Source organism: Trachypithecus francoisi, unplaced genomic scaffold, assembly GCF_009764315.1.
Source record: "Trachypithecus francoisi isolate TF-2019V2 unplaced genomic scaffold, Tfra_2.0 Lachesis_group15, whole genome shotgun sequence".
Classification (NCBI taxonomy): Eukaryota; Metazoa; Chordata; class Mammalia; order Primates; family Cercopithecidae; genus Trachypithecus; species Trachypithecus francoisi.
Window position 1 is genome coordinate 3804495 of NW_022681460.1, and position 26284 is coordinate 3830778.

At 47.2% G+C, this 26284-nt stretch overlaps 1 protein-coding gene across 3 annotated transcripts in view; it reads left to right on the top strand.

Moving 5' to 3' along the window:
- The window catches only part of RPS6KA2 (ribosomal protein S6 kinase A2), a 358054-nt gene that overhangs the window by 96227 nt on the left and 235543 nt on the right, over positions 1-26284 (top strand). Inside the window, exon 1 of one of the 3 annotated variants that reach the window (XM_033234246.1) lies at positions 7811-8234. The exons of the other annotated variants lie outside the window; for them this stretch is intronic. The gene's annotated coding sequence lies outside the window, so the exon portion shown is untranslated. Of the gene's footprint in view, positions 1-7810; positions 8235-26284 lie in introns of those variants that run through there. 3 annotated transcript variants of the gene reach the window in all.

Here is a 26284-nt window from a genome sequence, read left to right on the forward strand (position 1 = left end):
AACCCTCTAAGAAGGAAGGAACCTGCATGTTGTCCTCCGCTGTGGAGGGGACCACCCAGCAGGGCTGATCTCAGGAGCATGTCGCTGGGGAAGGGATTTCCAGGGCTTGCCGGGTGTCACAGCCTCTCTTCTCTGTGGGACTGGTTACCTTTGCAGGTATGACTGTGCTGTGAGCATCTTTAAAGGGAGCTGATAAACAGACAGCATGGACATTGGGGCAAGACCAGGGCTGAGAGATGGCAGCCTGGGCTGGGGGAGAGTGGGAGAGAAAGCGGGACTGAAGGAGCAGGGGTAGGTGGGCCGGAACTGCAGGGGCTTCCCCACTGGGAAGGGGAGGCCAGCCTCCTCCTAGGCAGGAGCAAAGGAGACGTGAAGATGATATGTGGGAGAGACCCTCCTCCCTTTGGCTTTGGTCCTGTTTTCTTTTAAGCAGAAGACTTGGACCCTGCCCCCAACTGTGGGTGCCCTCTGCTTGCTGGCAAACTGGGCAGAGGATCCCTATGCAGAAAGCCCTGGCCACAGCACTGGAACCCAAAGAGAGCAGAAGCACCTGAGAACCACAGGACCTGATTTGTTTGGTGCACTGCAGCTTGCTCTTTATGTGTCTGTGTTGGTGGCGGAATATTTTGTAGAAATATGAAGTTTAAACATTGTCTTTTGCCGGGCACAGTAGCTCACGCCTATAATCCCAGCGCTTTGAGAGGCTGAGTTGGGTGGATCACCTGAGGTCAGGAGTTTTGACACCAGCCTGGCCAACATGGTGAAATCCTGTCTCTACTAAAAATACAAAAATTAGCTGGGCATGGTGGCGGGCACCTGTAATCCCTGCTCAAGAGGCTGAGGCAGGAGAATTGCTAGAACCCGGGAGGCGGAGGCTGCAGCGAGCCCAGATTGCCCCATTGCACTTCAACGTGGGCAACAGAGCAAGACTCCATCTCAAAAACAAAAACAAAACACGGTCTTTGTCATCATGATGCTTATTTCTGGTTCACGTCCCACATCTTTGAAGTAAGAGTTTTCTTATTTCCATACATAGCTTCTGAACACATTCCTTGATTTCCTACTCTGTACTTCCTAATTCCAAAGTCCTTTCCTCACCCGGTGTCCCTCTAAAGATAGCGACCTCTTGTCCTTGCTGCCTGCTGGGTTGCATGTCCTGCTGTCGCTCAGACAGACCACCCCTGGCTGCCTCTCCCTGCTCCCAGGTCAGCAGTCCCACGGTTTAGCGTGGTCCCCGTCAGAATGGACACCACAGGCCTCTAACATGCCTGTGTCCCTCTCAGCCAGGCAGCAGCCTCTGCCCAGCGCCCACCTGCCATGTTCAAAACACTATTGTCCCCAATCAAAGTCAATAACTCTTTCAAATAAGAGGTTTCCTGTTCCCACAAATAACTTCCTGAACGCATTATGTTGCTTTCTTTTTTAAAAATAATCTGTTTATTGACATGGATGGCTATAAAAGATTGTCTTGATGAGGAACTCAGCATTTCCTGTTTTCAGACTCTCCAGGGCTCTAAGAGTACCAGTACACAATTTTCTTGATCAGAAAAAAGAATCAACGATCCTGCCCAGAACTCTCTTTCCCCAGCGATGCAGCTCTGTTCGGGGCTACTGACACACTTTGTGAAGATAGCAACAGCTCCGTAGAATATTTCACTGAGGAGAAAATGTTCATGGCTTTTTATTTCTATTTATTTGATAGTAACTCTTTAGAACGGCACAGTAGGTCTGGATAACAAATCAAAGCTATTTTTAACAGCAAATGGTGAGGAAATTTTGGATGCTTTGGCGTGTCGTATGGCAAGCTTAGTTTAGCAGGGCCGTCCAAACGTTGGGTTCTCTGGGCCACACTGGAAGAAGACGTGTCTTGGGCCACACATAAAATACACTAACAATAGCTGATGAGCTGAAAAAAAAAAATCAGAAAAAAATCTCGTAATATTTTTAGAAAGTTTACAAATTTGTGTTGGGCCACATTCAGAGCTGACGTGGGCCACGTGCTGCCTGCAGGCCGTGCTTTGGACAAGTTTGGTTTAGAGTTTGCAGATGTTTGTCCTGTTTTGTGCCTCCTGAGCCATGTGGACCCTCCCTCCATCAGATAGGAGCTGGCCCCATGGGCTCAGGGCCAGGTGCTCTGCAGCTGGGAGTCCATAGGGCTGTGCAGACTTGTCGAGAGGGCACCAGAGCCCCCCAAGGACAGCAACTCAGTCATTTCTCCTCCAGGGTCCTTGTGGACTGATGGGCAGCCAGACTTCAGTGCAGCCTGGTCCTGGGCACCCCCTGCAGTTGGAATGACAACTGTGTGGGGACAGGGCTGCTCTGCACCCAGGACCAGTGCTTCCCATGACCCTCCACAGCACAGAGACCCCTAGTGCCGCAGCCTGCACCCCTGGTCCTGAGAGGAGGCCTTCCCAGGTCTGTGTGCCTGTGGAGGAGGGTGGCTTAGAGTGCCACAGTGCAGAGAAGGTGGCCTTCATCCACAGGCACACACGTGACACAGGCTGGAGGGACAGGCAGCAGGGGACTGTGGTTCTGCATCTCCCTTTACAGTGAGCGTGCACCTAGTATAGCAGACGGGAAGAAGTAGGGAGGGAGGGGCAGCTCTGGGGAGGGCTGGGAAAGGGCTCGGGTGCCCACACAGGGCCTGCAGGTCAGCCTGCTGCACATCCGCTCACTGCAGCAAGCCCATGCCAACATCAAACCCACGCTCCAAGCCAGGGACGTGGAAGAGTGCAGAGCCTCCTTCTGCCGAGGCTTAAGGCTTACGGCAACTGCCTCTCTTTCAGCCAAGGGGAAGGCTTCCTTCCCTTTGGAGAGGCAATATCTGTGAAGGAGGCAAGGATTTCCTGTCCCCACCACACACAGAAGCAGCAGGCTCCCTGGGACAGAGGGGACGGTGGCATCCTCAACTGCTCTCATCCAGTGAGCTGGCCCCCCTCTGAGATCAGCCCTCTGTCCAGTACAACATCAGCCCTTTCTCTCAGAAAATAAACCTCGTAAACACTATCGCAGTAGCACTTGTAGAGGAGTAAGCTTTTTTTTTTCTTACTATTTTGGATGGTAAGACTCAAGTTAGAAATCTAGAAACCAAGAAAAAGAATTGAAGATATCCAATTGGAATTTCTGCCTGCAAATAAAGTGATGGGTACTCTGCCTCCATGGCACCCACAGAACCGAGATGGTGACTGGAAATATTCTGCAGTGCTAGCTGGCGCTCGAGGGGGACATGTCAGGGAATCAGTTAAGTATCTTTTTAATTAGCATCCGTGGGTTGACTGGTTATACTTGTTATCTGCTGTGAATCTAGCGGATGAATAGTATCTGCCGGCTTTCCTTCTCTTCCCTGAATGTTGGCGGCTTCTGGTTGAGTGTCACGTGTGGTGCAGGAGGTATGCAGCGCCCAGTGTATGCATGAGACTTGTTTCCCCCCAGTGTTCTCAGTCCCCACATACCTGGAGCAGTCCCTCCCTCATAACCGCCCTGAGTCTCTTTAACCTCCCGCTAACATTTTAACCTGGGCTTTTCCTTTGTGTCTGTACATTTTTTCCAAGTAGACTTTAGAATGTATGCACAACCTCTAATCCAGCAGCAGCAACTAGCGGGACCCACAGGAAATGCTGAGGCCATGCACTTGGCTGTAACTCATAAATCACGACTAGGTGGAGACACGCCTGGTTTGGCCACAGGTTTCAGACCCCTGGGCTCCTCCCTCTGAACTGAGAATGGACCTTCCTAATCCCCTGCTGTCCTCTTGCAAATCTGAACCTCAGTGAGCTCTGCCCCACCCAATTTGCATGGCTGCTGACTTACTGGTGTGAGACACTCTGAGATCCCGGCTCTGGCCAGCCCACGGGCCAGTGTCCAGCTCCACCCTTCCCTCCCATGTGCTGGGCAGCCTCTGCTGGTCCCTGTTATCAGGTTTTCAGACCCAGCCTGATATCTGCACCCTGACTTTGCATTTTTCCCTGCACTATGTAGATTTCAGAGCACAGAGAAGAAAGTGGATGTTGACAAATTACCCACGGCGGCTCGCTGTCAGATTGCTGACCTTGCCATCTGAGGCTGTATTGAGTCTTTTCTTATTGGAATAACTTAGCCGGGCTGGTGTGGTTGAATTTGAGTGTCTGTGCTTCAATCATGAGAAGAGTCGTGTGGTGGAGCAGCTCCACCTCCAATATACAGGTCACCAGTGTCAGTAGGGGGCTCCAGGAGTAGTGGATATGACTGCCTTCAGATTGTGGCTATTTAGACCCAGCAGTCCCAGATGTTGATAGGAAATGCTTTTGACCCAGTGCAGCCACAGGTCGGAGTGTCTTGTTCAATTCTGAATAGAGAGGTTACCAGACATGCCTTCTTTACTGTAATAACAACAGACCAGAACTAGTGACAAAATGAGGTTCTCGTTGCCTCTGCCTGAGTTGTAATGACTGTCTTCAACTTTTCCAGAAATACCATTCTACTTGTCTGAAAAATGACCATTTACTCTGCATGGCTCTGATAGAACAGGCAAAAGGAACATTGCATTTAAATAACATGTTGGGGCCTGGCATGGTGACTCATGCCTAGAATTCTAGCACTTTGGGAGGCGGAGACTGGTAGATCACTTGAGGTCAGAAGTTCAAGACCAACCTGGCCAATGGGGCGAAAACCCGTCTCTACAAAAAATTAGCAGAGTGTGGTGACACATGGCTGTAATCCCAGCTACTCAGGAGGCTGAGCCACAAGAATCACTTGAACCCGGGAGGCGGAGGTTGCAGTGAGCTGAGATCATGCCATTGCACTCCGCCTGGGCGACACAGTGAGACCCTGTCTAAAAATAAATAAATAAATAAATAACATGTTGGACACTTAATGGAATTTTAGCTGATGTTTGAGGGTAGCCTTAAGAGTAGAGAAACTCCCATCATCTGTAGGAACTATCAGTTGTCGCATTTCAAATATGAGAATCAAAATTGCGAATACAAAGGCCCTTAGAGGTGAGGGTCATACTCTTAAATGTTATGCAAAAGCCCACTTTACCTGGATAATCTTGATGTCTAAAATTAAGATCACACTTATGTTTTAAGAGGGATACGCCTTGAAGACTACACTTCAAAGTGTAGCAGTCATGTTACTCAGAATTAAATAGGATGTTTCAATTTTTTACGCCATGTACTAACTACCTTTAGTACATAACAGATTGCCCCCAAACTTACTCGCATTAAAAAACAAAAGAGGCATTTACTTTCTCACCATTGCTGTGGGGCAGAAGTGTGGCAGCAGCTCAGCAGTTCTTCATGAGGCTACATCCAGCTGTCGGGCAGGGCTCAGGGCTGTGGTCTCATCCGAAGGATGATGGTGGGGAATCACTCCCAAATTCACTCATGCACATGTTGCAGGCCTTCCAGCCTCACCACATGGACCTCTCACCAGGCCTGTATCACAATAGCTGGCTCCCCAGGGTGAGCAATCCAGGGACAGCAAGAGAGCCCAAAGTGGAGGTCATGCCATTTTATAACCCTGCCTAGAGGTGACTGCCCATCCCTCCTGCCATATTCTGCATGTTAAACACAAATCACTAGGTCCAGTTCACATTCACAGGGTGGAAATTACACACCAAGCCGTGACTACCGGGAGCAGGGGTTGTGGGGACATCTTGGAGGCTGCCTAGCACTCTCCTGTCAAAGGCAGGAATTGCTGATTGAATGGGCTAAGAGGAGAGAAAGAAAAATCACATCTGACGTTTTCTGCAGAAACTGTGTTTCTATGTTGGTTTTTGTTTGTTTTATTTTTATGCGGGGGGGAGTTGCTGTTATTATTTTTTCATGTTATTATGAAACTACTCAGGGGCACAAGGTTAGAATTGATGCTTCTTTAGGTCACTCCTAAGGCACACATCCTGTAAGTAAATCTGAAATGCTCTGGAGAGTCAGTGATCACTATTGCCTGGTCCTTCCATGGCACGCATGATTTTCACAATAGTAGCATGGGATACCTGAGATACTGTTTAAAAACTTCTTCAGAACAGATTTAATTTGCTCTGAGACCTTTTCCCCAAAAACGTGCTGGAGTTGCCTGGAAATTCGGTCTCAGTCATGAATTGGGCTCTTTCCCTCTTGGCCTTTGCACCCCAAACACCCCAGCGGGCAAACGCCCTGGTGTCCTTGGGCAAGCCCAGACGTGAGGGTGCGCTCTTCTTCAGTCTTCGTCGTCACCATTGCAGTGCCTGCCTTTCACACTTCCCAGATAAGAAAGGCAGCTTGTTTTCTCCGGGGCTCCGGGGACAAGAGTCTGTACTGAGGCTGAGTGGTCAGCCCCTGTGTGGCCCAGACACCTGCCTCTTCTTGAGTTCTGGGTTTGGGAGACGTGTGCTGAGGAGGTGTCATTGCTTAACCCACAGCCTTCCCTACCCTGACCCCAGAGTGGGCAGCTTCAGACACTTCAGCCTCCCTGGTGTCCCAGGCACAGGTCACCCTAGTCCTAGCCCCGGCTCAGCTCCTGAAGAGAAACCTGAGCCTTGCCCTCGCAGGCAAGGGACACACAGTCCATGCTCAGGTCACAGCCCTAGGACCAGGTGATGAGAAGCCAGGGACACTTCTCTCATTCTACCTGCTTTTCAAACAGAAGGAAAAGAAGGATCCCATTTACTTGTGCCATTCTCATTTCCATCTGCTTTATTGCTGTGAAAGTGCCTTTCATTTTGTTTTCATTTTTTTCTTGTTGAGACAGAGTCTCGTTCTATTGCCCAGGCTGGAGTGCAGTGGTGCCATGAGGGCTCACTGCAGCCTCGACCTCCCAAGTTCAAGCCATCCTCCCACCTCTCAAGCAGCTGAGACTACATGTGTGTGCCACCACACCTGGTTAACTTTTTTTTCTTTTTTTTGCAGTAGAGACCAGGTCTTGCTATTAGTGCCCAGGCTGGTCTCGAATTCTTTACCTCAAGCAATCCTCTTACCTTGGCCTCCCAAAATGCTGAGATTACTCACATGCCTTTTATTTTAGATTATACGTCATATATCAGAGGACATTTCCGTCCCTCTGTTTCTTACTCAGGATCATCTTAGCATCTATAACACATGTGTAGGTCATGGGGGCAGCCTCCTACCTGAGGTCACCAGGGACGACTTTGTCACCCCATGCAGTGGTTTTATACAATCCTCATTTTTTTCTTTGACATTACACGTGGCCTGGGGTAGCAGGGTAGACTGGGAGCCCTGTCTATGTTCCATGTCCACTGCCCCATGCGCCCTGTGAATAGAGGGTGCTAGAGAGACAGCCAACCCGGGGGAAGGAGCAGGTGCTGATCCCCCAGCTCTGCCTCCTATTCCTATCACTGTCCCCATTAAGACCTCTTAATGCTGGCCAGGCACGGGGGCTCACGCCTGTAATCCCAGCACTTTGGGAGGCTGAAGTGGGCAGATCACTTGAGCCCAGGAGTTCAAGACCAGCCTGGGCAACATGGTGAAACCCCATCTCTACCAAAATATACAAAAATTAGCCAGATGTGGTGAGGCACACACCTGTGGTCCCAGCTCCTTGGGAGGCTGAGGTGGGAGTATCACTTGAGCCTGGGAGGTCGAGGCTGTAGGGAACCGTGGTGATCACGTCACTGAACTCCTGCCTGGATGACAGAGGGAGGCCCTGACAAAAGAAAAGGAAAAAGAAAAGAAGGAAGGAAAGAAGAAAGGAAGGAGGGAGGGAGGGAGGGAGGAAGGAAGGAAGGAAGGAAGGAAGGAAGGAAGGAAGGAAGGAAAGAAAGAAGGAGAGAAAAAAAGAAAAGAAACCTCTTAATTCTGGCAAAAGCTATTGGAATCAGTTTCTGCTTTTTATTTACATGTCCACTTACTTTGCCAGCTTCCCAGAACCAGCCTCCCTGTGCCCCTTCAGAGAGGCTCCCAGCAGCTGGGGAGTGCCTCCCTTCTCGGTGTTCCCAGATTGTCACACCACCACCCTCTTCCCTCCATTTAAGGAGCTGTTTCCCTGCACTTACCACATTGGGGTTACTGGGGGTTCCCCTTTGCCTTTCCAGCCTTCCAGCCTTACTCAGCCAATTCCTTATATGAAACACTTTCTGTGAAAACAACTGCTGTGGTTCCTGCTTTCCTGATTGACCCTGAGTCATTCAGATGCCATGTCCCTGCCTGACCATGAAGCACAGCCTCACGTCTGATGCTCTTGTGGCTTGGCATGGAAAAGGCCACAATCCGGCTGAAAGCGACGGGCTCTCAACACTGCCCCAGCATATGAACTGAGGGGTGAGGTGCCAAGGGCCCCACACTGGGGAAGGAATGAGGGTGGGCTTGGATTTGGGACTTCACGCCTCCTGCTTTGTGTTCAGAAACGCTGTCTTCACTCTGCATTTCCTTCAGTTCCTCCAAATGCTCCAAGAAACCAAACCTCACTTGCACTGCTCGGTGGCATTGCGGTCCTGCTCCTGCTCGTCTGTGTCACTCCAGCTCTCCAGGAACCTGGCATTGTCCTTTCCCTGGCCCTGCCCTGCACACTGAATGCTTTAGTCGAGGAGACTTCTGTAGAGGTGCCCGTCAATCCCCAAACATCTCATGAGCTCCCGCTGTGCGTAGGCTGTGCTCTTCCCCTCCGGCATCTGTGTCTTTACTTTCTACCAATGATGCGGGCAGGAACTCCCCCCTTTTCTTTGTGCACTCAGAGCCCAGGGATTTCAGAGTCTGGCAGGCACTAGCTTGAAAGGTTCCTTATGACACCGAGGGCTGTGGTTCTCATTATTCAGATTGTCTTCAGGTTTTACCTCATTCAAAATGCCTAGCCGTAGTGTTAAAAGTGTGATCCCCTCTCTCCAAACGTTGCTGTTTCTACCCAGTTTATCCTGGTTACCTTCTTTGGCTGGTGATTCTGAGTTTTCACAATTGCAGGGGGTCAGGGGTGTACAATCACTCGCTTAGACCCACCCAAGTGGTCCTCAGGTGTGGAAAGTTTAAAAGTTGATATCTATGAGAAACTGCTTTCCTGTGACTTTTTTGCTGACTAAATGACTTGAAATCTGGCCTGTATATCTTGTCTATGGAGACATCAGAAGGATTTAGGTTTTATTCATGTGCAGGCACCACAAGGTATCAATAGGTGTTTTGAGCTTATGGTTCAAGCATGTTAAAACAAAATAGCAGGAAAATTAGTAATTTTCATTGGGTATATTTTCTGTAGTTTAAAATGATAAATATAGGTTACAGAATAAAAAATTATCAACATAACTATGTGTAACTATGTGCTGTTATATGTCATGCACATATGCTGTGGTTACATTTATCCTTACACTTAAAAATTTTAAATTATGGATAAAACATGTGACATTAAATTTACCATCTTAAGCATATGCTTCAGTGTGCAGTTCAGTGGTATTAGGTACACTCACATTGCTGTGCAAACATTGCCACCATCTATCTCCAGAACTCTGTTCCTCTCTCAAAACTGAAACTCTACCCTTTAAGCAATAACTCTTTTTTCCTCCTAATCCTCATCTTCTGGTGCCACCATTCCACTCTCTGTCTCTATGATTTGGGTATTCTCAGTACCTCACGTAAGCGGAATCATACAGCATTTGTCTTTTTGTGACCGGCTTATTTCACTTCACGTAACGTCCTCCAGGTTCATCCGCATTGCAGTGTGCATCATCATTTCCTTCCATTGTGTGCCTACAGCGCACTCTGCCACCCATCCATCCACCAATGAACACTGAGGTTGCTTCCATCTTTAGGCCACTGTGAATGATGCTGCTATGAATGTGAGTGTACAAATATCTCTTTGAGGCTGTGCTTTGCAGTGTTTTTGGGTATATACTCAGAAGGGAAAGTTGCTAAATTATATGGTTATTCTATGTGTAACTATTCTATGAGGAATGGCCATACTGTTTTCCAGAACTCCTGCACCGTTTTACATTTCCACCAGGAGTGAACAAGAATTCTAATTTTTCCACCCCGTCGCCAACACTCATTACGCTCTGGTCTGTTTGTTTTGATAGTAGCTATCCCAAAAGGTGAGAGGGGATATCGTCTCAGGGTGTTGATTTGCTTGTGGTGTTGATTTGCATTTCCCTAAGGATTAGTGACACTGGCATTGAGCATCTTTTCATATGCTTCTTGGTCATTTGTATATCTTCTTTGGTGAAATTATCCTTATATTTGATAAACAACACATACTAGCATTTGAAATGGTACTTTCTAGCATTTTCACACAACTGACGAATGTCAGGATCTGAGTACCTGACTAGCTAGTGGAACATTATTATTGATGTGCTAGGAAGATGGATGAGTTTAGACATCATCCACTGCTTTTAAACAGCACTCCCTTGGCCCCTACTTTGCTGGGAAGATGCCAGTCCCGCCCCCTCTCTCTGATGCACAGCAGAGCACTCACTAGATGGGGCGGAGCCCATGACCCAGGCAGGCCTTGCTGAGAGAATCTCCAATTTTAGACACCAACTTCTTAAGTGAGTTCAGCTGTTTTCTACCGTCATTTCTGGATCAATCAGCTTGGAGAAGATTGGCTTTCAATAACTTTTCTATTTCTAGATTGCTAATCTCTGCTCCTCCAGATTGCAGCCTGTGGCGATGTGGGGTTTTCCACTTGATTTCAGCTATAAATACGTGATTGGGTTCATCATCATGAGTCAAAGCAGGTTCCTGAGCCTCTCAGAAACTGGATTTCACATCTGAATTTCCTGCCCAGGAAGCAGGCTGGGGGCTGTGCTGAGCAGAGCTGCACCTTGTTCTCATCCAGCTCTGCCTCTGTTTTTCTCATCCTCACTCAGCTTCCTTCTCAGTGATGTGAACAACCAAGCTTCTCCCCAAAACGAGGTTCAGAATAAGCTCTGCAAGTGGGGCTCATTTCCTGTGACCTAAGTTTGGTTAGGGCCACCTCCAGGTTGCTGGGAGACCTTCAGTAGCACACTTCACGTCTCCGATGCTTGTTCTAATGAGGGTTGCACCGGCTCTAGAGTCTTTCAGACGAGATCACGTTTCAGAAAGTAGTTTGTGTCTGGTTTGTGCCATGGCTGCCGTCCCTGCGCTCTTTCCTGTACTCTTCTTAACCATGTGCCACAAAGGTGGGGACGTCACATGGGGGTCTTCTCAGAGGAGAGGGTGGGACTGGGCTCCTGGAGATTTGGCTTTGTCCAGCTGCTGCTGCAAACCCTTCTTTGGGTCTGGGTGACATTGGGCATAGGCACACCAGACCAAGCCCAGAGGCAGCTGCAGAGAGACTCAGTTCATCCTTTATTAGTATTGTTAACATCAATTTAGGGACACTCTTATATAACTCAGGGTGCCCCTGTAAGTCACACCATGGTGTGTGTACCTGAGGGTGAAATCTTACAATTTCTCACCAGAGTTAGTGTCTTCGGGGCCATTTCTCTGTCCATGAGCCCTGGAGATGTTGTTCTGTATGGAAGGCAGAACCTGAACACCCTGACAGCTATGAGACTGAAAGCTGGTTTAATTGATGCTAGTTCTTCTGTCAGAATATAAATAGATATGTTTTTAGGTGTTACTTTTTTGTCTTCCTTGACTGTCCCATTAACAAATTACTATTTTCAGCATTCTGGTAACTTGCACACCACCTATGTGAGTGCAAAAACACCAGTAGCTATTTCAAATAAAGCTGGCTATACCAAGTTAGGTAGAAAATTCTATAATTGTCCTTTTATTCATTTATCACATGTATCAATCAGTGCTGTGAGCCAGGTGGCCAGGTGCTCCGATAGACTTGGAGCTCAGTGGAACAGGACCTGGTGTGCAGGCTGCGCAAATCACCATGGCTTCCTGGTCCATGCCATGACACTGACATAGGAGGCACTTTATGCAAATGGGTTGAGGTGTCTGCCCCAGCCTGGGGGAACCTGGCTGGGGGCGCACAGGGCTGACTTGTGGCATTGGTGGTATGGGCAGACGTGATTGCATGAGGCACAGAAGATTCTGTTGGGAGAATGGACTTTCCAAGGGAGTGTTGCTGTCCGTCTGTGTCACAGGCAGGAAACAGCCTCTAGTACTCCAGCACTGTCCTCAAATGTTTTGGTTTTTTTTTTTTTTGATGGAATCTTGCTGTGTTGCCCAGGCTGGAGTGCAATAGTGTGATCTCGAATGTTTTTGTTCAATAATTTTTTTTTCATAAAGAACTGAGTATTTGACAAAGAAGAGCATATAAGTCAAGCCAGGCAGGACATCCCCTGTGGCCGTGACTTAGGGTCTGGGTCCTCGCTTTTGCAGAGATTGAACTTAGCAGAGAGCAGTGGCACGTGAGGAAATGGGTCCCAGCTTGCTGACATTGTGGCTACTGTTCCCTGCAGGGTGTGTGGATGGCACTGACCACAGGATAGGAGCCTGGACTCCAGCCCCCAATGAGCTCAAATGTGCCCATGCCCCTGAGCCTCAGTTTCTCCATAGTCAAAATGAAGGCATTTGATGAAATCAGTGGATTTCAGCCTTCTAATGATCTCTGTCATTTTTCACCAGCAGCTCCGTGTTTTGAAAAATTTTTGTATCAAAACTATTTTAAATAAAGTGTTTTTAAGGAATCTTTTTCAAATTGTATTATTCAGACATTTAGCTACCCATGAAATTCTGGTCAAAGTAAGTCAACTAATTGTACAATGTTAAGTTGATATAATTCTAGCCCAAAGCAAAGAAAAACTATCTTTTTTATTGTTGTTGTTAGTTTTATCTTGGGAAAGAAATTTACAAGAGACTTTTTAAAATTTTAAAACATTGTGGGAACCCCTCTGACTGCCTGAGAAGAAGAACGAGGATCCCAAGAACAGACTTCTTTGGCAGATTTCTAAAGTGTCTTCCAGCATCAAAATTCCAGAACCCGTGATTAGTAAAATTTTCAGCATGTAAAGATGAAAACTCATGACTGCTATGTTTTGGGGAATGGATGGAGGAATAACTGAAAAGGAAACTTTTGTGCGGACGTCACTTTCTCAAGCCCGCTGTTGTGAAAGAGAGGCATGAAATCCTTGTTCTGGAAAGCGAAGGGATCTGATGAGGCTGCATTTCATGCTCCAGGCCTCTCTGCCCACCTCTTCCATCCTGGGCTGCTGCCTGAGGGACGCTGACAGAGGAAGCCAGCCGGGCAGCTCATGCTACCGCAGACAAGCGTCTCGTCCAGCAGGAAAGACAGGGTGATAGGCAATACCTGAGAACAGAGAAGCACAGTCAGGGAGAGCCCGTGCACACCCTGGCCATAGAGGCGACTGGGCGATAGGGGGATGGTTCCAATGAAAGGAGTGAGGAGCGAGACGGACCCCAGGGAAGGGTGTAGACAGGGGTCCGTGTGTGTCGGGGAAAATTCAGACTCTCCAAAGCGGAAACCGGGAAGAGGGTGGCACGTTCCTTCTGGAGAGGAAGATGGGGTCCAGGTTTTGAAGGATCACCTGAATGAAAAGCCAGTAAAGGGTTCTGAGCGCAGGTGGTTCTGATGGTTGTGGGGTGGGGGATCAGAGGGACAGGGTGACAATTCTGTGCTACACTAGCACAGAGCAGGGGCTGCTGGGAAAGGGCTGTGGGAGAAGGAGGAGGGCTGGCTCTGGAGATATTTATAGGTGGACATCGTGGTTCACCGGACACAGGCCACCAGGACTGGGGGAGGTGATGGTGCCCTTGGCCATCCGCAGACTCCAATCAGAGAAAGTGCCTGGGCAGCGAACTGTTTAATGAGTAAGATTGGGAAACCTTCCCCACAGAGTTCTTTTTCCTTAAATACTGAGCTAAAATGATGAAGGTTCTGGCCTGCAGCCAGTAGCTCAGACTGGATATTAACAACTGAAGCCATAATGCTCCCCAGAGGTAGGAACGTCCTGAATTAGGCCACATGGAGGTGGGAACAGAGACGCACTGATGACACATGTGGCACTGTCATTCCAAGAGCCTGAAGATGCCTCCTTGGTGAGTAGCCTTCCATTGTCCATAATATCCCTGTCAGGTAGGAAGGATGTGCTGTTAAGAAATAACACACAGGCTGGGCGCGGTGGCTCATGCCTGTAATGTTAGTACTTTGGGAGGCCGAGGCAGGCAGATCACTGGAGGTCAGGAGTTCGAGACCAACATGGTGAAACCTCATCTCTACTAAAAATACAAAACATTAGCTGGGAGTGGTGGTGTGCACCTATAATCCCAGTTACTTGGGAGGCTGAGGCAGGAAAATCGCTTGAACCCAGAAGATGGAGGTTGCAGTGAGCTGAGATCATGCCACTGCACTCCAGCCTGGGCAACAGAGCGAGGCTCCATCTCAAAGAAAAAAACTAGAAAAGAAAGGAAAACAGAATGTTTCAGAGGGAGGAAAGAAAAAGAACATGTCACCCTGAGCTCTCATGGAGGGGAAATCGTGGATGGAGCGCGGGGCTGTCTGTCCTTTCGTTGTCCACTCCTGTGGGAAGCACTGACTGAGGCAGGTGCTTCCCCGAGGGCTAGAGATGGTGAACACTGGGCACCAAGGTCCCTGACCCAGGAAGCAGAGCAGGCCCATGAGGGACATGCTAAAGTCAGTTTGACACAAGTGGTTTCGTGACCAGAGTCTCCTTTTCCTGACGCTCCCCCAACCTCATTAGTTTAAATCTCTTCAATTTTTTACTGAAATTTTGGCTTTAAGATCAGATCAGAATTTGAATTCTGGCTTTGCAGTTACTAACTGTGAAATGAATTGTTTTATTTTTTCTTTCTTTATGAGACAGGATCTCACTCTGTGCCCTCAAACTCCTGGGCTCAAGTGATCCTCCTGACTCAGCCTCCCGAGTAGCTGGAACTACAGGTGCACACCACCATGCCTGACTAATTTTATTTTTTGTAGAGATGAGGTCTCACTATTTTGCCCAGGCTGGTCTCCAGCTTCTGGGCTCAAGCAATCCTCCTGCCTCAGCCTCTCAAAGTACTGGGGTTACAGGTGTGAGTTGCCACACCTGGCCAGACTTGTTTTCTCTTATCCTCAACTTCCAGATGTTTCCAATGGAGCTCACATTCCTAAAGGAGTCATGAGGACTATCTGTGTTCAGGAAGCAAAAGCTGGCTCTCTGCACCTCAAATCCAGTAGGGGCCTCATTAGTTGTAACATCTTTCTTTTCTTCTCTAGCACACCTTCTATTAGAATAATCTCTTGCAAATACCACTTAATAGAATATTTTCTTGCTCAGTGGGTTCTTAATATATAATGTATAAAACTGAAATTTTGTAGCTAAAAAATGGTCAAAAGTTTTGCAGTTCTCTGTGGTTTGCCTAATAATTTGTTTACGTTACCATTCAATATTTTTTAAGTTGAGTTTTGCAATCTCTATTCTTACAAGAAACAACATGTAAACACACAGAAGCAGAATACAAGTGTGAGTGTGTAGAAATGTTTGTGTGTGTGGATTCTTCCATGCCCCAAGGGGCGGGCACAGTTTCATCTTCCTGATGCCCTTAAAATATCTTTTGAAGTTCACATTTGGTATTGAGTGTAAAATTCAGTGAGTGGTTCTGAGAAAATGTACCTCTTAAATGAGTGTGCTGACATTGGCCATGACCAACAGTTATCACCAGGAAACTTAAAAGTGTTTACATTCGGTCCCATGGAGCACCGTTCCAGCTGTGAACTCACCGGGCTCAGTAGAAGGAGGGATGATGCCCTTTTGGTTGCCAAAGTTTACTTAGAGTGGGACCAATGGAAATGAAAACAGAAACTTCAGGGTAATGTTTATTATGGTCTCAGAAGCTGAACAGAGCACGGAAATTGAATCAATTGCAAAGGCAATGCTAAAAAGAATTGACTATCCTATATGTAGTGTGCAGATGGACACATAAGTTATTAACGCTTCTAACAAAGTTCCTCTTTGACACTTAATGTTTATAAAGCACTTTCAACCGTGACTGAACTTTCAGGAAACCTATGAGATGGGTAGAGGTGGCCCTGCTTTACAGATAATAAAACAGAGACATCTCAAGTCTAAGTGGTTTGTGGAGAGTCCCACAGCTAATAATCAATTCTGAACTTAAACTCAGGTCTTGACATTGACCCTCATGCTCTTTCTGATACCGTATTTCTTCCCTCGTTAGCATCGAGTGAGGCTTGACTGTCAGCTCCAGGCAGGTGCAGTGCTGAAGCCTGTGTCCCAGTAGTTGCTTTGTTCATCCGCCCATCTGCCCCTGACCCTTCTCCTCCTCCCCGACTTCCTTCCTCCAAGGCCCTTCCGGGAGAGGGCGGGGCCTCTGGAGGCAGCTTCCCAGCAGGTGTTTTCCCCTGTTGCATGTTCTTAGAGGGATGGTAGGAATTCCACAGGAAGGCACGCTGTTGGGGAAAATAAGGTATTCCTTTTGGAGAAGGGACAAACCAAAGACCCAGAGAGGGAATAACCCTGTTTATATTTTTCCATCCAACCACACACAGAGCAATGTCTTCCCTGAAGAACTCCTTGACCGTGGTGGAGAACCCGCTCTCAGTAGAGAATGGACTGTGCTTTGTACTTTTTCAGGGTGCAAAGCCTGGGTTCTGGGGGCTGGGGTGGGCTGCAGAGCACTATTAGATTCACGTTCATTGTCACTCCCAGGTTTTTCTGCCCTCCTGGGAGCTCTCTTTTCCAGCTGCATTTAATAGCCCTTGGGAACAAACAGCAAAGCTGCCCTGAGTGAAGATTTTCATCCTTGCCTTCTGGGATGATAGAGTAGGAAGATTCTTGGTTTTTGTTCCTTGACCACCTTTCAGTTGTGATCTTTGGTGAGAGCAACAGTAGAGACAGCTCAGCTTTGTGTTAATGAATCAGTCTGCTCAGGCTCCCCGACGATGGGTCGGTTCATCCTTTCAGAAGCAGACTGGGCAGTTTAAACAGCAGACCCTTCATGGCTCTCAGTTCTGCAGGCTTGAAGCCCAGGATCGAGGTCTTGGTGGGGCTGGTGTCTTCCACTGCTCTCCTCTTGCTTGCAGAGGGCGCCTCCTCCCTGTCCTCGCGTGGCCGTTCCTCGGTGCACACAGGCGGCCCGGGTGCCTCTGTGTCTTCAGACTTCCTCTTCTTCTAAGGACAGCAGTCAGAGCAGATAAGCATCCACTCTGAGACCTCATTTAATGGAATCCCCCTTTGAAAGGTCCTGTCTCCAAATACAGTCACACTTTAAGTAACCAGAGGTTAGGACTTCAACATATGAATTTGGAGAGCGCAAAATTCAGTCCATAATAGTTAATTTGGTTTACTGGGTTATGATGAAATATTGGGTTTATAAGCTAAACCAGAGAATCCAGGTAAATGAAACACAAGTCAAATTCATATACTCCCAACAGTATATCCGAATCTGTGTCCGTATTTTCATATTGCATCTCTTTCCTGGAGCTAGTGTAAACTAACTGGTGTTCATGACACAAATAAACCCTCATAATGCTAAGAGACTCTTTCCAAATGTAAAACTGCATTCCTGTAACACAAGCACTGGATTTGCAAGCAGAGCTGTTATGTCCCGAAAGAAAGCATATACCTAAAGTGTCTGTAATTTGGAGTGAGTTTTCATACCTCCTGTGCCAACCTGTCTCTTACCACCCCGTGTCAAATATGTCCTTTGCCTGCCAATTGACAGCTAAATTACCTTACTGAAAAGACTGTCACCCCACAATAGCAGCCAAATTATAGCATGGCAATATCCCAGAAAAAAGAATACCAGTGAATTAAATGTACATGAGGCAGAGAATTTAACACCTATGATAATCTTCAAAGATTAAAAAGAGTAATTTGATAACATTTTAGACAGTTTCTGATTTTAAAATATTAAGTAGTAAAAAATAAGAAATATTCATAATATGATAAACAACACCTATCTTTACTCACTTAATGCTGTCCCATTAAATCAGGGACAAAGCAAGGACTTTCACTAGTCCTGTTAAGAATTCGTGTTAGGCCGGATACAGTGGCTCAAACCTGTAATCCCAGCACTTTGGGAGGCCGAGGCGGGTGGATCACAAGGTCAGGAGATCGAGACCATCCTGGCTAACTCGGTGAAACCCCGTCTCTACTAAAAATACAAAAAATTAGCCGGGCGCGGTGGCGGGCGCCTGTAGTCTCAGCTACTCGGGAGGCTGAGGCAGGAGAATGGCGTGAACCCGGGAGGCAGAGCTTGCAGTGAGCCGAGACTGCGCCACTGCACTCCAGCCTGAGCGACAGAGCGAGACTCCCTCTCAAAAAAAAAAAAAAAAATTCATGTTAATGAGGTATTGAACTGGAGTAAAACGTCCTGAAATAGTTCTTCAGTATTTACTATGTTATAAAGGGAGAGGTGTGTGCTATTCAATACAACTTGTGGGAAAGTTGGCTATGGGTAAAGAAGGTCCTCCCTTCATGTTGTACTCGAAATACTCTTGAATATTTAACTGATTTCAGAAAGAGAAAGGGCTTTCTAAGCATGCATGCAAAGGGAAGAAAATTTCACAAAAAAAGAAGCTATTTGATTTGACTTACTAAAATATTGAAAACTATTAGAATGTCAAAATGTAAAAGTGATAAGACCAAGAGACTAGAAAATATAAATGTAGATTTTATATTTATTATATAGGGAGACTATGATAAAGAGTTAATTCAGTCATATACCAAAAACTCTTAGAAAACAATAAGAAAATTGCTGACTCTGCAATAGGAAAAATGAGGCAAAGGACTTGGACATAATTTACAAATAGAAAAATAATACAAACTGCCACCAAATAGTTTTAAACATGATTACTAATCGAATAAATGCAAATTAAAATAGTAAAAGATTTCGGCCTTACAGCGGTGGCTCGTGCCTATAATCCCAGAACTTTGGGAAGCTGAGGCGGGTGGATCGCCTGAGGTCAGGAGTTTGGTGGGTGTTCTGTTACACACTCTCATGTAACCCAAATGATTCTTTGCAATACTGATCCTTTTTGTGATTACACTATTAATTGTGTAGGTAATTATTCACTTTATGTTTCTTCAAATAGAATTTATGCTTATGAGGCAGGAGCTGTGTTTATCGTGGTGGTCCCTGTGTCCCTAGGAAGGCTATGCCTGGCATGATGGCTTGTGTGTTAGGCAGACACTCAAATATTTGTTCAGTAATCTCTCTCCTCCTTCCTTTCCTCTCTCTCTCTCTCTCTCTCTCTCTCACACACTCTCATACACACACACCCACACACGCATGCACATACACACAGGCACACACACAATGAGATACAGGAGGCAGACTTACTCACACAATTGGACACAATTGTCACACAAATGGATGTAGAATTATGGATTCTTTAGTTTTAAAAAGTGGCATCATGTATCCATCTAATTGATGAAACAATGAGTTATTAAAAGTAGTGGAAAAAATTAAAACAGAGTTTAAAATTCCTCAGTTCTCCTAACGGGAAATGTTTATTTAACACTTTCCAGTTTATAGAATTAATTCTTGGCCAGGTGTGCTGGCTCACGCCTGTGAGCACAACATGCTGGGAGGCTGAGCTGGGAGGATTACTTGAACCTTGGAGTTCAAGGCCAACCTGGGCAACATAGAGACCTTGTCTCTAAAAAAAAAAAAAAAAAAAAAAATACAAAAAATGTATTAGTGCTTAAAGATTCTTAATCTACTTTGATTCTTACAACCAGCCAGTAAGATGAAAGCAGCTACCACCATATGCTGTTACTGCGGGAGTGGGCTCTGGGGTTCGGTGGCCACCCATCCTGCATTCGGTGCTAGAGCTGTACGGCAGCAGGGCCAGCCTGGGCAAAAGATGTCAAGCCACCATGCCGTCCAGCACTGGCTTCCACCCGTGTTCACTGACCAGTGGCAGCACTAAAAATAATCACAGACTCCCCCAGCTCTGAGCTCTTGGTGCCAGATGACTCTCTTTCTCCTTATGCTCCAATCCCTGGAGTTATTAATAACCTACTATGCCTTGCACAGAGTAGATGTTCAATAAAATGCATATTTATGGCTACAGCCTCTGTTTAGAAAAGAAGAAAAAATTTGGAAGCAAGTACTTTCTTTCCAGGTTAGTGAAGTAAAAGCAACAAAACCCATCCTCCCTGAATGGCCTTGGCTCTGTCCTGCGACAATCGTCTTCCTGAGGATGGCCCACTCTCCCCTCCCCCGCCACCCTCTCACCCAGAGCCTTCCAGAACTGCGCAGAGGCCAGCCGGGAACAGCTGGGGGAGACTGTTAGTGCAATTAGTTTTGTCAGCCTGTGTGTAATTTAAAAACATAATGAGCGATTCCACATAGTTTTAATTTTGGTTTTTAATTAATAGGGCTGAAATTGGGAAACGGCACTTTTTGTCTTAAGTTTTTTAGCCTGTCTGACTTGCTTTTCTTCATGCTCATTAGTGCTGCATTTTGCACACCTGTCCAATTTGCACAGTCAGTTGATGACTCTGTGATCCCCATGTAAGCGCCGCAAAAGCGGGTGGGGGGGAGGGTGTCATGGTGGGGGGGCTTCCCACCTCCCAAGGGTCGCTGGGGCCACAGTTTACCAGAGAAGCATGTATGATTCTTGGGGAGCCTGTGGATGTCGTTGGTCGGGGTATCTAATTACTCAGTTCCATGTCAGGGCGGGTTCCCAGCATGCTGGCCCTTTGCCCAGAGCTCTCTGCACCCCATGCTGACCCACGTGTTTTCGTACAGAGCAGGGGCGAGTTCCAGAGAGAGTGTCTGGAGAGATTCTCTCCAGTGATGCCATTGAGGAACATGGAGGGTTTAGGGCCTTAAGTTTCTCAGACTTAAATAGTTCAGCAAGTTTCCCTTGCACAGATGAAGGTCAGAATTGCCAACTTCGACACCACAAACCACTCTTGAATTGTACAGGCGAAGCCCAGCACTCCCATCCTGTAGGATTTTATCATTATCAGTGCCTCCCTTTCCCCGCGCCCTGGGCTGGCTCTGCCAGGGTGTCCCGGGACATCCTGACATGGAAGATGACTTTTACCAAGTAGTCTGGCCTTGTCTGCAAAGTTTTCAGTGCGTGGTTTTGAACTGCTCTCTGACCCCCCGATGCTGCCCCACCCCTGCCCTGTGTCGCTTGTGGGATTTGCGTAAAGTGATGTGTCGGTAAAACACCAGAGGAGAGAGCAGCAGACAGCTGAGTGACAAGGCGACCAGCTCCGCAGCTGCGAGACCCTGAGGGGTTTGGCTTGGGAAGCCTTGTGATCTCTGCGTACAGTGGGCCAAGGCTGTGCACAGGGCTGTCGGGCATCACATGCAGTGTTCAGCATAGTCACGGATGCATCCCGGGCTCAGCAGGGCGGACCCTGCTTCCTCACCGAGGCCATCAGCTTGGGGCCACCCCCAACACACAAATCACGCCCAGGAGTCAAAAATCCTAGGCCAGACACTGTGGCTCATGCCTGTAATCTCAGCACTTTGGGAGGCCAAGATGGGCGAATCACCTCAGGTCAGGAGTTCAAGACCAGCCTGATCAACATGGAGAAACCCCATCTCTACTAAAAATGCAAAATTAGCCGGGCGTGGTGGCGCATGCCTATGATCCCAGCTACTTGGGAGGCTGAGGCAGAAGAATCACTTGAAGCCAGGAGGCAGAGGTTGCGCTGAGCCAAGATCGTGCCATTGCACTCCAGCCTGGGTGACATGGTGAGACTCTGTCTCAAAAAAAGAAAAAAGAAAAAAAGAAAAGTGAATTCCTCCCAGCCAGCCTTTCTGTGGAAACCCGTCTGCAGTTCAGGTTTTCGGTCTTTAGGCCTCTTGTCTGCATTCGTATGACTTCTGGCCTCAAAAGCAGAACTCACCCTGCTCTCAAGTGAGCAAAATCTGCCCGCACCTCTGAGGCGAATTCGCACCAGGGCTCAGCCTCTTCCTGTTCTCCTTCTGATGCCCAGCACACTCTCCTTGGAAGCCACACGGCCCAGATGTCCGGCTCCTGTCCTTTTAGTCATCTGTCGAATGCTCTGCAGAACCTTCCTACAACTTCCTAAATTAACCATCATAACAACTGCTCACCAACACCTCCCTCCCCTGGTTCCCACAAGAGTTCCATGTTGTTAGTTTCAGGCAATGAGAGCGTATTCCTCTTTTTCTACAACCAAGGAATGTTGTTATCATAAATATTTGAGCTTTAGCTGTACCATCTTTTGGTGAATTTACTTTCATTTTTGTTGTTGAAAAGAAGACACTTTTCTATCCTTGTATCTGTTTAAAGCTTCCCTAAAGTTGTTTTTTTTTTTTTTTTAAATAAAATCGTCAATAGCAGGACAATTATCATCTAACACTGATTTACCTGGCACGAGGACACTCATTCCCTTATCTAACTTTGCTTGTTATTCTGTGTGTGTTTCCAAACAGAAACCAATGCCCTCACCCACCTGGGCACTGGGTTTCCCAGCCCACGATGAAGTTCTCCTTTTCCTTGTGTGGCTCCTGTGACCTGGCTCCAGGTGTGACTGGTGCCCCGTAGCTCCAGCCCTGCCCCCACCGTCTCTGCCTTGAGGGGCTCTTCCCATTTCCTGGGTGAGGAAGCAGCTAGGAGAGTTCAAGGTCTCGACCAGGGTCTGGCAGGGAGTCAGAGACTCAGATTCTGGGCTTGGGGCCCCAAGGTCAGAGTAGCCATCCTACGCCCTTTCTGAGTCAGAGAGAGTCTCACCAAACCCCAGTGCCGCAAGAATAGTTCTGTTAATTGGGCGCCATCTGTTTGCCAGGGCCTTCACATGCACCGCGGGTGAATCTGGACGACAGCCCTAGGAGGCGATGGCACCTACCTGAGCCAGGGGCTGGGGATCGGGGCCCTTCCCATCCTCCCTTCCCCACAGGAAATTCTGGCCTGTGGACAGCAGAGAGGCCGTCTCCACAGCAGGTGAACCGCGCAGTGCTGCACTTGCTTCTGTTGCCTGTATGGATGAATGCGACCTTAGCTGGGAGCTCCGGGAAATCGGGGGCTGCTTCATAGGGTCTTTCTATCCATCTTCACATCCCAGAGACCAGGGCTGGAGGTGGAGGCAGAGTCACAGGAGCACCTGCTGGGCCGCTCTGTTCAAATCAGTGCCCACCTGCCCAGGCGCTACTGGAGGGGAATGGCTGTTCCTCCTTCAGGAGGCACAGGCCTGTGGGGAGATGCCCCTGTGTCCCAGCCACACCACTCCGGCAGGGCAGGGGAGGCCCCTGGGGTGAACTGAGTTCCACCCCCGCTCAACCCTTCACAGAGGAAGATGGCTTTGGGTCGGGCGGAAGAGCATTTCCCAGACCATCGTCCTGCCCACTCCCTCTCTCGTTTCTCTCCTCCCCCTTCTTCTTTCCTGCCTCTCCCCTCCCTCCCTTCCATCTCCTCTCAGAGGCAGCTAACACCAGACCCCTCTGTAAATGATTTCTTTGTTTTCTTTATATCTTTACCCATGTAGCATTTTCTAAGCAATAAGCTGTGTTTTACCTGTTTTTGAGGCTTATGTAAATAAGAAGCTCTCGGTGGTCATCCACCGTGTCTCTCTTCCTTTGTTCATGGTTCTAGGCGTGAGCTTCCCCTGTGTTTAGACGCGTGTGCTGGGCACTCTCAGGCAGCCCATGCTGACTGTTGTGGAGTGTTCTGCCACGTGCATCTACCGCAGGGCACCTGTTCCACCATTGCTAGAGCTTGTGATTTCTGGCATGTGGCTATCCTGCAAAGGCAGCTACAGGTATTCCTGGGTGTGTCTCCGAGTACACCTGCTGGGGCTCTGCTCCATGTAGTCCTGAGGTGGAGTCGCTGAGCCGTGGGCCTGCACATCTTCAACCTGATGAGATTGTTGTTTTCCAAACTGGTGGCGCCGGTTCACACTCTCACCAGCCCAGTGTGGGAGCCCTGGCTGCTTCAAGTGTTTCCAACCTTCTATAGTCAGTAGGATCTTACTAGCTATGAGATATTTTGAATTATAACAAGAAAGACATATGCATCTTGGTTCTGATGAGAGTTTTAATTTTTTATTTGGTATCTTATGTGAAGCTAGAACCTCTCCAGCCTGGTCTTCAGTTACCTGCCCTGCTCTGTCTCAGATCCACCAGCCAGGCATGTAACCCCCGGCCTAGGCTGTGGCAGAATCCTCTGCAGGCCGGCCTGAGTTGGCAGCCACTAGGGATACATGTGGTTCCCAGGAGTCTGCTCTGTTTGTTCTCTGACCTCTTTGTACTACTTCACACACATGACATCATTCACCACTGACTCCCGGTGCAAATACTGTGTCTGCACGTTGTCACTGACATCAGTGTGGGCGGTGCAGTGATGCTTGTTATGTATCCTTGGTGTTTTCTTCCTGTAGGGCATGTAAACTACTGATGTACCTTGTCGTCAGTCTTACCCTAGATACACTGAAGTATGATCATTAATTACTATAATCCGATGAACTTTGAGTAATAAAAAAGAGCAATTTCTGTGGAAGGTAAATTGAATAGTTTGGAAATATTCAATATATGTGATCCAAAACGAGAACTTCTGTTGAAAAGGGTTGGGTGAAATAGTTGTAAAGTTTGGGGTTGGGATAGGTTGTCAGTGTCTAGAGGGATTCTGCCATCCAGGTGCCGTGCAGTTAATTAGATTCTTCCCCCACCCTCAGCCTTGAAAGTGGACACCTAGTAATTTTTTTTTACATTTTTTATAAGTGCTAAAGCCATGAAGAGGAAAGGTTGAGGAGCTATTGCCCCATATCCTACTTACTAATGACGATGGGAAGGGTTATCTTCACAAAAGAGACCTGGCGGACAGAAGTGAGCGTCTCCCATAATGGTGCACGTTGACATGACAGGTCTCCCAATGTGATGTACAGCAGCTAAAAATATTTCACCCTAATCTCATTATGAAGAAACCAGGAAATCAGTCCAGACTATGAAACATTCTACGGAGCAGCTGCCCCGAACTCTTTGTTCACAAATGTAAATGTCTGAACAGCAACAAAAATTGGAGGATACTTCATTCAAGAGTACTGTTGAGATTCGACACATAAGTGAAAAACTTTATTTGTGATGGAATAGTGCAGAATACATCATTTTAAGGATATTGGGGGGAAACTGGGGAAACTGTGTGCTGAATCTCATGTGTGTAAATAATATTGTGGTTTTGTAGGAGCTCATGTCAATTTGATGCACACTGATGCATTTTGGGTGAAGTGTCTGCTAGAATTAACCCAGCTGGCAGTGGGGCCCATGCCCTTTCATGCTCGTTGCAGTATCCGAGGGTGCTGGTTTCACGTTCAGTACTAGATGTAACACATAAATGATAACTTTTATTGTGGTTCTGTGATATTATCTGCAGAAAAATATCTAATTTTCAAAAGAGCAAAATGCAGCCGTGGGTACATTGTTCTCTGTCATTAATTCTAAACCTTTTCTTTCCAATGGTTGTGGGGCAAACATTTGTTAGAGGGTGTTGAGAATCTTTCACCTTGAAGTATAGGTAAGTGTTTTTGAAAACTCGACCAATATGATGGAAGAATAGTTCATTTTCGACCAGAATACAGTGTGCTATCACCTCTTGTTCGTCTTCCCTAATTTCACAGTTGAGAAGTGATTTTTCTTTGGGGAGTTCTGCACAGTATCACAGTGAGAGATGGGAAAGAAGCCTGTTAAGACAGATTAAAAATATTCATGATTTTTGCACAGCCTTCTACAATCCACAATTATAAGCATTTGAAAATGTTTAAATAAAACATAAGTATTAATGAACATGTTTTGTTTGCATTTTGTGCAAGAAATTGTTCCTCTAGAAGTTCTTTTCTTTTCTCCAATATTTCTCTTGTGTGTGCTACTTCACTTACTTCGGTTCTGTGACCAGGGAGCCCCTACCTGGAGTTTGTGTGCCGCTGAGATGGGATTTCAAGCAGCATTCCTTTCTCTTTTCCATCCGTTTAACTTATGAGATAAACCAGGAGTCACAGATAGAATGCTATTAGCTATTTTTATCAAATGATAACAAAATACGTGCAGGGCCTAGACGGCCGTATTTCTGGTTATTAATAAGAAATCCAGGGAGACATCTGTACTTTTCTGGGAAGAGAAGGTGATTGATGGCAGCACTTAGCAGCCGCTGTAAATGCTGATTGCGATGTCAATTCTGTCTTCTCATGTCTGATTCAATAACTGTGTTGGCCCAGCTATACTGGACCTAAATTTCCGGGATGAGTTAAGTGAATGGGAATTATTTACCTCCTTAAAAACGTCATTAGGGTCAGGCAGGGCAGCTCACGCCTGTAATCCCAGCACTTTGGGAGGCTGAGGCGGGTGGACTACATGAAGCCAGAAGTTCAAGACCAGCCTGGCCAACATGGTGAAACCCCGTCTCTACTAAAAATACAAAAATTAACCAGGCATGGTGTCACATGCCTGTAATCCCAGCCACTCGGGAGGCTGAGGCACAAGAACTGCTT